This window comes from Cryptomeria japonica, chromosome 4 (genome assembly GCF_030272615.1).
Source record: "Cryptomeria japonica chromosome 4, Sugi_1.0, whole genome shotgun sequence".
Classification (NCBI taxonomy): Eukaryota; Viridiplantae; Streptophyta; class Pinopsida; order Cupressales; family Cupressaceae; genus Cryptomeria; species Cryptomeria japonica.
Window position 1 is genome coordinate 321,286,191 of NC_081408.1, and position 16,080 is coordinate 321,302,270.

The following is a 16,080-nucleotide window of genomic DNA, read 5'->3' on the forward strand; positions in this document are numbered from 1 at the left end:
TTGTAAAGATGGGTTCAAAGCAATGTCAAAAGAAACAAAGGAAGACAATGACAGTGGATGAAATTCAAGCACAAAGAGAGGAGGCAAAACACCAAAGAGATCGAAGATCACAACAACGATAATTGAAGAACACTGAAGCATCTAGTTTAGTGCCCGTTGTAGACGCGACCATTGAAGAGATCATGATGGACGCAAGCAATGTAGAACCAAACATGGGTATGACTGTTGATGCAAATGTTCATGTGGATGCGAATCCTAGTATGTTTTTTTATCCCCAAGACTATGATGCCAATCAAATTGCTGATTTAAATGAAGCTGGATATAAATTTAATACACCAAAATGAAAAGAAATAAAAATTGAAAATATTACACCACCCTCTTTGAAAGAAAATGAATGTAATTTGTTTACTATTGATAGCAATGTGTAGGATAATCTTAAGGGGTTAGTTTCTTGGAGACAAAACAGAACACATACGAATAGATTATATAAACAATTTTTCTATAATAAAAAGTTAGGATTCCAATGTCAATTAATGCTACAATTAATAAAAATGTTAAAAATGCGTAAAGTGATGAAAAAAATAGGTATTTATGCAAAACCAAAAAGAAAAGATGAATCATATAAGCAAGTTGTATCTACTGTTGCCAGTGTCATCGATTCTTTCAAAAAAATAAGTCGATCTAAAGATAAGAATGTGTCACGTAGAGTTATAACAACTCCTATAGTTGACAAAACAAATTGTTAGTAAAAGAATGTTAAGTGATATAAGTGGCTATATAAAGTTACATCGTAGAACCTTGTCAAGAGTGGCCAAAAGAAGAGACACAATTGAAATTGATCCACTAGACCATTGTTGGAGTTTTAGTGGTAGACTTCAAAGGTTGGACATGAAATTAAATGATGAAACTAAACTATTAATCGCAAAATTTTGGCATGATAACACTAGAGTTTCATCAAACACTAGAGATGTTTAAAAGTTAAGGGTGGGATAAAAAATTCATGATCCTCATCCAAAACATCTTCTTGACTGGACTCAAACTGAATTCTTTAAAAAATTTAGTGATGAATATGTGTTAATGAATTTACGAATTAGTCAAAGATCATTTGAAAAATGCAAACCCTGGTATGTTAAAATCAATAAACAAAGAATATCTTGTTGTAGTAAAACTCATGTTCAGTTTCGTTACTATTATGATGTTTTTCGATATATACGTTGTATGTTGCATGGTAATGACCTTGTGCAGGATTGTGGTGTTTATGTTCCACTTGAAACTATAAAAGATTTTATTGCAAGTTTATTTTGTAAACCATGTAATGAACAATTATTTCTTTCCAGTTCATGCATTTATGGCCTTGGCAATTTATGTGGGAACTATTCTTTGATAGGTGAATGTTTGCATGAACATGTTTTGTCTGAGTTTGGACAAAAAATGGTTGATGTTAGGAGATTTAAAAATATAGAATACCCTCTAAAGGATGGAAAGATGGGGAAACATTTATAATTGATTAGAGAACATAATAGTGTGAATATATTTATCAGTGAGTTTAAAAGTCATATTGTTCTAAAATATGTGAAATATTCCCAACATGCCCGATGGCTTGATGGACAGTTTTGCATATGCAAGAACACATTTCTAGTTGGAACAATAGTATCAGTTGTGGATTTTGTAGAAAATTATACTTTAAAACCACAAGAGGAAACTCAATCACAATACTACAACTCAATGCAATTGGCCATATTGTTGCACATTATATATAGACATGACCATGATAGTATAGAAGATAACAAATTTTTTTTGAGGGAGTATCATTTCTATGTTAGTGATAGTCGATTACACTCATCAGAGTTTGTTCAGCATTGCTTCGAGGTATTTCATGATAATCTTAAGGAAAGAGAAATTGACATGAAACAACATATGATATGGTCAGATAACTGCACTGGACAATTCAAAAATGCAAGAATATTTTATTAGCTATGCAGAGTTCACAAGAAAACCAATGTCCAACATTTATGGAGTTTTTTTGAAGTGGGACATGGTAAGGGGGAACACGATGGAGCTGGTGCCTATGTAAAAAGAGCTCTTACTAGAGAACAATTGAAATTCGAGGATGCAGTGAAATTCATAGATGCTCGTACAATTGTAGATTGACAATTCAAAGTTGTCAAAAGGATCAACTGAGAACTCTGCAATTCGACATTTCTTCTGGTTGGTAGAGGAAGATAGTATTCCTATTTGACATGATTGTAAGACCATCATTGGATCAGATAAATGACATTCGCTTAAGAGTTATAATTCAAACACATCGACTATATTCACAAGGGAGCTTGCTTGCTTTTGTCAGTTTTGTGTTTATGGAGATTGGGAATTTTGTGAGAATAAAGAATGGGTTGAAGAATGGAAACAAAGATCATTGACACCCATAGATGCAAATGATCCACATGAAAGAATTGATGAAGATATGGATAAGATGTTTGTGTCAAATGACTATGACCACATTTCGGATCTTATACAAGGTAAAATTATTTTTGAAATTTATTTTGATTCATAAAATAATACATATATGAAATCTTACAGTGTATATTTTTATTTTTATATCTTATTAAATATTAAAATAAAATTATTTTGTGCACATGACATGTCTATGCTATTGTTGTACTAGAGGACAATGAAGAGGTGATAGAATATTGGTTGGCTCAATGTGTAGAGACAAAACATAAGCTACCCACTCCTCGAGTAGATGCTGATGGTTATGACTATCCAACATGATCTACGGTTGTTGTTGGCACCTAGCTACACAAATATCTAACAAGAAAGAATGGATTTCCTGCGTTTGAAGATTATGAATTAGAGAAAAAGATTATACATTACTCACATTTGGTAGTGGCAAGTAATATAAAATTGGATAGATATCATGGCAGACCTGCTAATAAACAATTATGGACTCTCTATGGAAGAGCACGAGACAATTATAGATTCTTTGCAAAAGAGAGGGGATGCAGATGGTATAACATAATGAATATATACAAGTTATAATTTGAACCCTTAATCCACCTCCCTTTTAAAAGTCATGATGTATATTTTATATAGCATTTTAAATCATGCATCCTAATTATAAAATCCAATCTAGTAATTTTGTTTCAGGTCTACCACAAGTAGAAGGCTTCAATGAAAACCAAGTTATTTGTGCATACTTTATGTTTCATTTTGAATAATTACAAGTTAAAGTATTGTACCCTTTAGGCAACTCCCTTTTAAGAGTCGTGATGTATGCTTTATGTTAATTTTAAATTGAATGCATCCTCATTACAAAAACTAATCATATGTATATTTTTTTTTCGAGGTCTCTCAGAGTAGATTTGGCCTCAATGACTACTACTGTTTGTGCATACTTTATGTTGTATTTTGAGAGATATATCCTTATTATTATAATTTAAATAGACTATTTTTTATTTTATTTCAGGTCTTCCACATGTACATGGCATCAATGTGTACTATTATTTGTGCATTTACAAATATGTTTAAGGTTAAAATTTTAAAATTTACTTGAGTAAAGTAATATTCTTGCACTTGAATGTTGAATTATGATTGTTTATTTTATATGATATGTTTTTTTTTGCAGGTCCCTTAGGAGATGAAGTTAAAGATTTTAGATAGGTCTGCTTGATTACACTTTGTGTAATATACATAAATGAGAGACTATTGGTCAAATTTATGAATGAGATAATTATGTTTTAATCAAGTTCTATTCAATATATTATATATTCTATGGGGTAAATTTAATTTCATACACAACACACTGGTTCTACTTGTTGGACCCCACCATACCACCTATTTTGTTCCTTACACTTTTCTCTTATCATCATTGCTATTGAAATGGTAATTATATATTTAAACCTATGTTTTGATACTTTTCTCTTATCATCATTATTATTGTAATGGTAATTATATATTTTGCATATCTATGATGATTAATACTTTTTAATTTAGTTTAAAAAATGTTATAATTATAAGATATGTTTTGATACTTTGGTCTTATCATCATTGTTAGTTCATGATGTACACCTTTATTTTATCTAATCACAAGTTATTTAAATTAAATTCCATAAATAAAATTTCAAGTCCACATAATCCATATAATTGTTGGCATTTGCATGAAGATTGCATTAATGATATGTTATGTTGTCATTGATGTCAATTAAACCGGTAATGATATTGTTGATATTGTTGTAATATTGTTACTGTAACTGGTAGGAAGAATTTGTGGAGTGAACCGGTAACTAGTGTAAACCTTATCTATTGATGTAATTGGTAAACCCTACCTATTTTTTTTGATAAACCCTAACCGATCGAGTTTGGTAAATTGGTTATATTGTTTTATGATCTGATGATGAGCGGTAATGATTATGACACACATGATTATTGTATGAAGACAATTCCAAGAGATTTTAGTGAGTTGTTGTAATAGTTTTTGCCTAGGGAATGAGAAAATGTATTGCATCTAATGCAAAGCACGTGATGAGTTACTAAGTTTGATGAAGCGGTGATCAAGGAGCAATCAAGGTTTTCTTGATTGATGTGCAGAGATTGCTATGTAATCCAACGGTCATACTTGAACCAATTTGTTTGTAATCTCTATGAGAATTAGGTTTTTGTTGTGTTACCGACTTGATTGATTTGTATTTAAGGTCAATAAAGTTGTTTAGTTTAATGAGTTGGCAAATAGATAGACATAGTTCAGTTGAGTGTGTGGTTTCCCAATAGGATGATGTATCTATAGTTTGAGTAAAGGAAAATAGGAGTATGAAATGGATCTGATCAAGCAAGTGTAGTGCTATTCAGACAGATCAAAAAACTCTTGTTGTTTTCTAACAATTACAACATAATTGAAATCCCCTAATCGGGTAAGATCTAACAAGGTGGTCCATTAGATTGGATTTTCAAATTATCTACCAAGGTTACTCCTCATAGGGTGTTTCTTCTAACAAGGAATTTGTATTCAATCCCTTAATCAGGTGATTCCTAACAGGACCAGTTCTTAACAGGACTTTTGTAAAGCTTTAATAGGCTAGGCTCCTAATAGGGCGAACTTTAGAAGAGTTCAGATAGTTATCTTGTGAATCTCATCTTACCGTGGTTTTTACCTATTTTGGTTTCCATGTCAAAAATATTTGTGTCAAGTGGTGAATGTTTTTGTGGTTATGTTTTCATGGTTAATTTACTTAACTACTTAACTATTTTGATAAGTCCTGATAACCAGAAGTATTGAGATATGAAGAAGCTGTTTACTATTAATTTGTTGTAACAGTCAACCAGTTTATCCTATGAGTTTTAATCTTGACAGAGTTATTATTCTAAGTTTACTTTGAGAGATTGATTTTTGAGATTGGTGAAGTTTGTATCAGTTTTTCTATTTACTAATTCACCACCCCTCTCAGTAGTTGACCGGATACTTATTCTTTCATGATACCATCAATTGGTATCAAAGTATTTCAGGTCCTCTAAGGTCTAAGCCTAACAACTTGAGGTAAAGATCTGCAGATCATGATGAAGAAGGAAGGTCCAAAGTTTAATAGAGAGAACTACATGATATGGAGTGACATAATGAAAATTTATATCAAGAGTTTGGGAAGTCAGTATTGGGAACACGTTGATACTAAGTATGTTTCACCTATTGGGATGTTGACTGATGATGAGAAGAAAGAGCAAAAAGAAAATCATCAAGCATTGGAGGCTATTATCAGTTCTTTGTCTGATGCAGAGTATGTAGATGTTCATGGTATTGAAACTGCATATGAGGTATGGAAAAAACTTGAAGAGATTTATAGCGGTGGTGAACATGTTAAGATTTCTAAAGAAGAGAGTCTAAGAGGAAAATTTGATGACATGCAGATGGCTGAAGGTGAGAATATCTAGTAGTATGGTCAAAGGATTAAAGAGATGGTGAAATTAAGAGTGTAGGAGGTAAAGTAGAAGATTCCACAATGATTAGTAAGGTACTAAGAACCCTGCTACCAATCTACACTATCTGAGTTGCATCTATTCAGGAGCTGAAATCCGTTGACAAAACTAAGGTAACTCTTGACTCCATCATTGGAAAGCTTACTGCTTTTGAATTAAATGGTTATGATGGTAGTGTATTGAAATTTGAGTCTGTATTTAGAGCTTCTATTTCTAACCCATCTATGAGGAAAAGTAGAGATGCAAGTCACAATTATGAATCTAGATCCAACATAGAAGCTGATGATGAAGACAGTTTAGTTGAACTTGAAGCATTGTTGGCCAAGTGGTTGCCTAGAGGTACAAGTAAATATAGAGGCAAATTACCTTTGAAATGTTTTGCATGCAACAAGATTGGACACATTACTGCTAATTTTCCTAATGGTGATAATGAGGACAAACGAGAGAAATTCAAGAAGTAAAAGGGTAAAGGCAAAAGAGATTATCTTATTGTTGTTGATAGTGGTATCACTGAAGAAGAATCTGATAGTGATGCTAATGAAGAAATTATGTTTGTAGCCATTAAAGAAGATATGTCATACTAGAAGGCATTAGTATCCAGGATGGATAACTCTGATGATTGGATCATTGATAGTGGTTGTTCACATCACATGAGCGGTGATCGAAACAAATTTATTTCTCTGAAGGAATTTGATGGTGGAGTTGTAAGATTTGGTAATAACTCACCCTGCATGGTTAAAGGTAAGGGAACCATTTCTCTTAATGGAAAGAGTAGTGCAGATGATGTCTATTGGGTTGAAGGTTTAAAGCATAATCTTTTGAGTGTGGAACAACTCAATGACAGAGGATACCCATTGGAGTTTAAAAATGGTATGTGTAAAATCTATGACAACAAAGGTGAACTGATCACAACCGGGAAGCAAACTAAAGGTAACTTGTTTCACCTTAATCCTAAAGTCAATAACTGTTTAATTGCAAAGATAGATGATAGTTGGCTTTGGCATAGGATATTTTTTTATATAAACTTTGATAACATTGTTAAAGTGAGTAAGTCCAAGACAGTGAGAGGTTTGCCTCAGTTGGACAATCAATTACTGCTCTATGCAAAGAATGTCAGTTGGGAAAGATAACATCTATTGGTATTTTGGATGCGTTGAACTGGTTTTGTCATTGATGTCAGCACTTGTCAACACTTATCAACACTTGAAGATTCTTGGTTATGTTCACCGACATGTTCAGTGACTCATGCACAGTCACCGGTATCTGGTTCACCGACAGGTTATATTATTCACCAGCACTAAGTATGACTTGAAGATTACTTGGTTATGTCGAAGACATTGTTTGGACACTCTGTTTTGGTGATTCGGTCATTGATCTAATAAGGCTTGCATATTTGTTGTTACCGACAAATAGGTCTAGGTTATGGACCGACAAGTGTTATCTATTCTGGATCAGCATGACACGTTATGAAGATGATTTTTTATTATTGTAAATGCATTGAGCCGACATGATGCATCACATATTGATTCATTTGTAATTGATTTTATTGTAATATTTTAGTGAGCCAACCTACACATTTGGTCTTAGGTTTTGGTATATATGTAAGATCTCATTTGTGAGATTGATATGGACATGGGAATGTAATAAGTGGTAGAGCTTAAGGTATATGCGAATATAAGAAGAGCTATACATGCAGACATCATTCAAGATTCAAGGAGGTTTTGAAGAAGGCAAATTAGAGCTTAACTGATACTAAATCCAACATATGAAGATGCTATTTTGAGTAGTACATTATCATTAGATTTAACCATCCAATTGTAGTTAGTGTGACTGCCATTTTGTGATTGAGTAGTGAGCTCTAGGCAGTTGGCCTTTCTGCATGTGCAAAATCCATATTGTACACACATACTATCTGTAGTAGTATCATCTTATTGTGGGTAAGGTTTCCCACCATGGTTTTTCCCCTTACAGGGTTTCCATGTACAAATATCTGTGTTATGTGTTGTGGATGTTATTTGTCTTTTTGTTTCATGCATTAAACTTTACCGACATTGTAATTAACTGTCAAAACTGTTTACCAACATAAAGTTTGGTTTACTGGTATTATGCATTAAGTTTGGTTAAGTTATAATTATTTTAAAATTAATAGACAACTGATTCACCCCCCCCACCCCTCTTAGTTGTCTCCAGGACCTAACAATTGGTATCAGAGCATAGTCCTCTTTTTGTAGAAGTTTAATAGCTTGAGGAGATCCGATGTCAACTAACTATTTTAGGAAGGACAGTCCGAAACTTGATGGAACTAACTATGGTATATGGAAGATCAGAATAGAGACACATCTGAATTGCATTGGAAAAGTCATATGGGATGTTACAAAGAATGGCTATGTTGGTCCTACTCAAGGTCAACCAAATCCACCAACCTTGGCTAAAGATGAGGAGAATGATTGCAAAGCAAGAGAAGCACTTTTGAGTGCATTGTAAGATCAACAAATCATGGGATTATCAGATCGATCTACTGCTAAATCTATTTGGGACAAACTAGAAACATTGAATGAAGGTGAGACCATAGCCAAAATTGCAAAATTGGAATGCTTCCAGGTTAAGTATGAAAATCTGAAAATGGAAGAAGATGAAAGGATTTTTGATTTTATGGAAAGAGTAAATGAAATTGTTTTGGGTATACAATGCTATGGAGGATCCTTAAGCGAAGATGAAATTGTTTCTAAAGTTTTAAGAGATTTGCCACCAGCATATAAAATGAAAGTAACTGCTATAAATGATCTAATAACAATGCCTAATGCATCAGTATCTAAAGACACTTTGGTTGGAAAACTTTCAACTTTTGAACTTGAGGAATTTGGTCCTATTGCTATAATTAAGACAGATTTAGCTTTCAAGGCATCATCATCATCTACAACATCATCATCATTTGAAAAATTTGATTGGAAAACATTTTATGCAAGAGAACTTGAAGAAACTAGAAAAGAGAGTGAAGAACTGGAAGAACTTGAAGCACTATTTGCAAGGAAAATGCCTAAAGGTCCAGTTGGAAGTAAGTATGAAGGTAAAGCACCATTTAAATGCTTTAACTACAATAAAATTGGTCATATGGCATCTAGGTGTCCTGATAGACATGCAAGATTGAAAGAGGAAGCTAAAAGAACATATAAGCCTAACCTTGAATATCAGAGATACAAATTTAAGAAGAATAGAGACAAATCATGTTACTATGCTGATGAAGGAGTTACTGATGATTCTGATGAAGAACCAACAGACAATGGATGGTTTTTGTTGCTATAACAGAAGATCAACCGACACCTACTGTTCAACTGGTAGAGCAGGCCCTAGCAGCTAAAATTGAAGATAAGGATGAATGGATCATTGATTCTGGATGTTCACATCATATGACTGGTGATAAAAGCAAATTCTTAACCTTTTAGGAATACAATGGAGGTCTAGTAAGATTTGGGGATAATAAAGCTTGTTTGATCAAAGGAAAAGGCACTATATCTTTTGATGGTAATCACAATACTGATAATGTTTACTATGTTGAAGGTTTGAAGCATAATCTTTTGAGTGTTGGTCAATTAGTTGAAAAAGGATTTCAGTTACAATTCAAGAATGGAAAATGCACAATCATGAACAGAACTAGCTTGGAAATTGCAACCGGTAATCAGACTAGAGGTAATATCTTTCATTTGAATAATAATGAGAAAGAATTCTTGATTGCACATATTGATGAAAGTTGGCTATGGAATAAGAGAATTTGTCATGTAAATTTTGATTGCATTGTGAAAATTAATACAACTAAGGCAGTAAGGGATTTACCTAAGATTGTTAAACCTCACAATCCGGTATGTAAGGAATGTCAATTTGGAAAGCAAGTTAGAACAAATTTTAAGAGTATTCCAGAAAAATCTAATAATGTTCTTGACTTAATTCACACTGATTTATGTGGTCTAGCAAGAGCTAGAAGTTTACAAGGGGATAAATATTTTATACTAATCATTGATGACTATTCTAGAATGTGTTGGGTTACTTTTCTCAGGGAGAAATCAGAAGCTTTTGGGAAATTCAAACTATTCAAAGTAATGGTAGAGAATGAAACCAATAAGAAAATCAAATGTTTGAGATCGGATCAAGGAGGTGAATTCACATCTAAGGAATTTAATACATTCTGTGAAGTGAATGGAATCAGAAGACAACTATCAGCACCTCGAACACCCCAGCAAAATGGAGTTGTGGAAAGAAAGAACATAACTATTCTAGATGCAGCTAGAAGTATGTTATCAGAAGAAAATCTACCTCATGCATATTGGAGAGAAGCAATGAGTATAGTGGTTTACACATTCAACAAAGTTCACATCAAAGGTGAAACCGGTAAGACCCCTCATGAACTATGGTTTGGTAATACTCCTACTCTTAAATATTTCAGAATATTTGGAAGTAAATGCTATATTAGGAGAGATGAGTATATTGGAAAATTTGATCCTAGAAATGATGAAGGAATATTTCTTGGTTATTCATCTAAGAGCAAGGCATATAGATGTTTTAATAAGAGATTACAAAAAATCGTTGAGAGTGCAAATGTGAAGATTGATGAACAGTTTAGAGATAATTCAAGGTACATGGACTCTAAACTGACAATAGAGATAATATCAAATGAACCTACAATGAGTACATCGGTACAAAATGTTGATCCAGTCACATCGACATCATCTGAGAATTCCACCGTGACCGAAGAACAACATCAAGTAAAAACACCTGGTATGTAAGATTGAATCAGTCTGAAAGTTAGATAATTGGGAACAAGTATCAAGGTGTTATGACTAGAGGAAGACTGGCAAATGAAGAGGTATGTTTAATTTCTCAAATTGAACCAGCATCAGTTAATGAGGCATGTGAAGATAAACATTGGATTAAAGCTATGGAAGATGAATTGGAACAAATTGAAAAAAATAACACATGGACATTGGTTCCCCATCCTAAAAACAAAAATGTAATTGGAACTAAATGGGTATTCAGAAATAAAATCAATGAAGATGGTAAGGTAATTAGAAAAAAGCAAGATTAGTGTGTAAGGGATATTCACAGAAAGAAGGAATTGATTATAATGAAACCTTTGCATCGGTAGCTAGAATTGAGGCAGTCAGATTATTCTTAGCTTTTGCAGCACACAAGAACTATAAAGTATATCAAATAGATTTTAAATGTGCATTTATGAATGGTGATCTTGAAGAAGAAGTTTACATTGAACAACCTGATGGATTTTCATTGACAAATGACAAAGATATGGTTTGCAGGTTAAGGAAAGCTTTATATGGATTAAAGCAAGCTCCTAGAGCTTGGTATGCTAGATTGGACAAATATATTTTGAAGCTTGGTTACACCAAAGGTAATGCTGACAACAATCTATATTTCAAAGTGACTAATGATGACATCTTGGTTATAGAAGTTTTTGTTGATAATATGTTTTTTGGAGGAGAAGATGGATTATGTAAAGACTTTTCTAATAAGATATAGGAAGAATTTGAAATGTCTATGATTGGGGAGACAAAATTCTTTTTAGGATTGTAGATTTCACAAACTGATAAAGGTATATTCATATGTCAATCAAAGTACTTGAAGGAATTACTAAAGAAATTTGGCATGGAAAACTCTAAACCGGTAAGTACACCTATGACTACAACTGATAAACTATCATTGAAGGATGAATTAACACCTGTTAATCTGACAAGATACAAGTCTAAGATAGGAGGTTTACTATATTTGACACAAACAAGACCTGATATTATAAATGAAGTATGTATTGTTTCAAGATTTCAGAGTAATCCTAAAGAAAATCATGAATCAACAGTGAAAAGGATTTTCCGGTATCTACAAGGCACAACAAATCTTGGTTTATGGTATCCTAAAGATGAAATTTTTGATTTATGTGCATACACAGATGTAAATTGGGTAGGAGATGTAAGATGCACATCTTTATCAACAACATAATCAAAATATGTTACAGTAGCAACTAATTGTACCTAGGTATTATGGATTAAGAAAATGTTGAAGGATATAAAGGTAAAATGCAAAGAACCTATAACCATTTACTATGATAATATGGCAGCAATTGATATATCTAAGAATCCGATGATTAACTCAAAAACTAAACATGTTTCTATCAAATTCAATTTTCTGAAAGAGAATGTTGAAGAAAAAGAAGTGAAATTGGTTTATGTGAATACTAAAGAGCAGACTGCAGATATTTTTACTAAGCCTTTGCCTAAGGAAACTTTTGAGTATCTCAGAGAGCAGATTGGGGTTATACCCCCACCAATAGAGACTTAGACAATTGATGCTTGACATCAAATTGATAGAATAAATAGAGAAATATTTTTCTCGGCTTTGATGAGGAGAGCTATTTCTCAGGGGGAGTAGTTGGATAAATTGATAAGTTGGTATTTTGTAATAAGTTGTATGAAATGTTTGATTATGGTTTTTGTATTGCTTTGTCATTTGATGTCAAAGAGGGAGAGATATCTATGGGAAAACACATTATCTTTTGGGGAGACATTATTCATTGGGGGAGAGATTGTTACTCTCTGTATTTTGATCTCTGGTGAATGATCTCTTTTGGAGATTGTTGGTTTTTGGTTTTTGGCATTTCTGTTTTGGCACTTAGATGGTTTTTGCATCTTGTGTTGCCATCAATGCCAAAGGGGGAGATTATTGGTATTTTGGATGTGTTGCACTGGTTTTGTCATTGATGTCAACACTTGTCAACACTTATCAACACTTGGAGATTCTTGGTTATGTTCACCGGCATGTTCAGTGACTCATGCACAGTCACCGATATCTGGTTCACCGGCAGGTTATATTGTTCACTAACACTAAGGATGACTTGAAGATTACTTGGTTATGTTGAAGACATTGTTTGGACACTTTGTTTTGGTGATATGGTCATTGATCTTGTTGTTCACCAAAAGTGATAACCCAAGTATACCTACAAATCTATCTATGAGATAGCCAATCTCAATCAATGAAACACCTTAGGGCTTGGACAACATGACAAGGATATGAATCCTTCTACTTTTCAGGCTCTGCAAAACCTAGGCAGGTATACCTTTGATGCATTTAATCAGACCTATTACACACAAGACTGCACCAATCAAAAGCAGATGGATCTCAAAAGGTTCAAAAACTAAGAGGTGATTGCAGATGGGCTAGATCCACACTTGCAATTCAACATTTTTGAATCATGAGATGGAGGGACACTTCCACATAACATAAAATATAAAAAGATATTCTGATTTTTTATTTTTAAATGGTGTTCTGACAACCTTTCAATATTATAAGAGACCAGTGTCTTATCCAGGCCACAAAGTCATGCATAAAACTCGATGAGAAATCTCAGATGCAAGTTCTTTTCAACATTAAATTTTCATGTATCAATGCCTTACATTAAAACAATCCTCTGCTCTATCACAAAACCATACTTATATGTATATATCCAATATGTATCCAAAATCATTAATGCTGGGTTTTAGGATTTAAATCCTTCCTTGAAGAATACCCAAAAGACAACATTACACTCTTAGAGGAATCTAAAAGAGACAACTCAAATTATCCTTGATAATATGAAATTATATAAATCTAAGTACATTTTGGAGACAATTTCATGGAATCTCACACATGCCTTGCATATGTGTGAACCTGCAAACTGAAACTAAACCTACAGTAAAGACAACACTGAAAACATAGACGAACACACTGTCATTTACATTGATAAAAGGATGCCATCACTAGAACCTGCAATTTCGGATTTCTCCCTTGGAGAAAATCTCTCCAAAACTGGAACCCTTACAACTAAGAAGAATGGGGAATAAAAAGGGAGAGGGAACCAAATCAAATCTTCAACTGAATTGCCAAGTGTCTCCTCTCTAATTGAATTTTGTTCCCATGGAAACTACTTCCAAAATATCCCACATTTGTCAAAATTAACCCCATAAATAGATTCCTCACTTTGAGAGCTTTCCGAAAACATATAGCACTTTATATTTTGGCCAAAATTTAAACCCTAGGCGAATTAATTCCCCAATGTGCTCAATCATTTAAATTTTTTGAAATTTAATATAGTTTAGACTATATCATTTACTCATTTTAAATTTGGTTTTTGCCTCCATTTGGTCTTGACGCTTGGCCATGTGGCAGGATCTGATTGGCTGATGGGGTCCATTGGGTGCCACCTGGGACGACACCTCATCATCACCACATCATCTGCTTTGTCACTACCACTTGGCCACCACGTGTGCACCACCTCAGTGCCACATCATCGCCACCTAGGTGCCACCTCATCGCCACCTCATCGAGACCCACTTGCTGGACATCTAACTATACCTGCCACCTGGCTTTCGCATTTTCGTAGGGTGTAACTCGCATGCATCTTACTTTTGCGAAATAGTGCGCAGTGTTGATCCATCTCGAACCTGCTCACTCGTTAACCGGACCTTTCTCTACAAAATTTTGTCTATCTGCCTTGGGAAGCGTGCCTATGTGGGGTCCACCTGGTCGCCATCTAGTCAACTCCTATGTTGCCTTGGGATCCGTGCTCACGCGTGGGCCCACCTTGGGCGCCCATAGGAACCATCTGTCAAAAAGCCTTGAGGCTTTGACATATTAGATGAGTGCAACTTTGCTTATAAACATTTAAAAATTCCACTTCCCAGCCAATGTGGGATAAAGCTATTTGCCTGTAGCTGCACTTTGGAGCTTCTCTCTGAGCTTTAATGGTTGCCAATGCTGAAGATTTCTTTGCCATTCCACCATAACACAAGAAATGATGCTTTGGTTGTGGATTAATCAATACACTTGCTGATTGCAATTGCTAAAGATTTAATTGAAAACCCCTCTTTTAACACCCACGCAGGAGCTAAATTGGTTTTTGCTGAGTTTATACGATGCCAATAGAATTTGAATTGACTTTTAAAATTTACCTTTGGCCATACCGCGCATAGCAGGGAAGGAAATCTTTGGCAACGCCTGTTACTGCATTTGCCCAAACTTCAAATTCACTACTCAGCCACAGCCACATGAAGGAGGAAATTGGCTTTTTGATTTTGTATAATTTGCTAGATTGCATTTGAAGTGGAATTTTGCTGCCATCATTGCAATTGTATGAAAAAAATCATACTGCTGCTCCTCCAAATTCCAATCTGTTCCACGCAGGGAGAGGAACACTGATTCATTTGCTTGAAAGTTTCTATCTTTCCTGTCCTCCACCATCCACGCAGAGGGGAAGGGAGACACTACATTTGCCTTAGTGGTTTTTGGTTGCTGTTGGTGTTCTCCATGCCATGCACCACAACAAGGGGGGATTTTTTTTGAAAAAGTTTATGGTCTCTAGAGACTTCCAGAATAGCTCTCCAAAATACCACACACAGGGGCTGCTACTTCATTGTTTGGAGGTTTCATTGCATTCTGCTCAACCACGTGAGAGGGGGGAGGACCAAACACCATTAAATTGCTTTGGTTAAGGTTTTAAAATATAACTTCAATGTATTTCCCCACTCACCATGCTTTTTGCTGCACATTGCCTCTTGTCTGGCATGTGGGAAGGGGTTTGGCTTTGCACATGCCACATATGTTTGAAGTTTAACTGCAGCTTCCAACCACATTATAGATCTGCAATTTCATATGGGGAGGAGGTTTGCTGATTTCATTTTGTTTTAACTGTCCCTTCAATTACCATGTACAACAAACAAGGAAAAGGATTTGGCTTTGAACCAGCCATTTACGTTTGCTAGAAATTATTAAACTATAGATTGGCATTCAAACCTACCAATGCATTTGCTGCTAACAATTTATAAATTGCCCCTTTCTCAATTGTGCAAGGAGACTTTGGCTTCATGCCAATTGAAATTTACTTTTGGAGTTGGATTTACGCTTGGCAAACATGCCTTTGTCATTTGCATCATCAAAGGGGAAATGCTGGAGATACACCTGCTGATTTCATTTGATTTGAAGACTCTTTTAATTACCTCTCAAACACCACGCTCCACCTTCCAGCTGCATTTTTTAAAATCCTTTCTCTGTCGCTGAAGGAGGATTTGGGCATTAGAATCACCAATC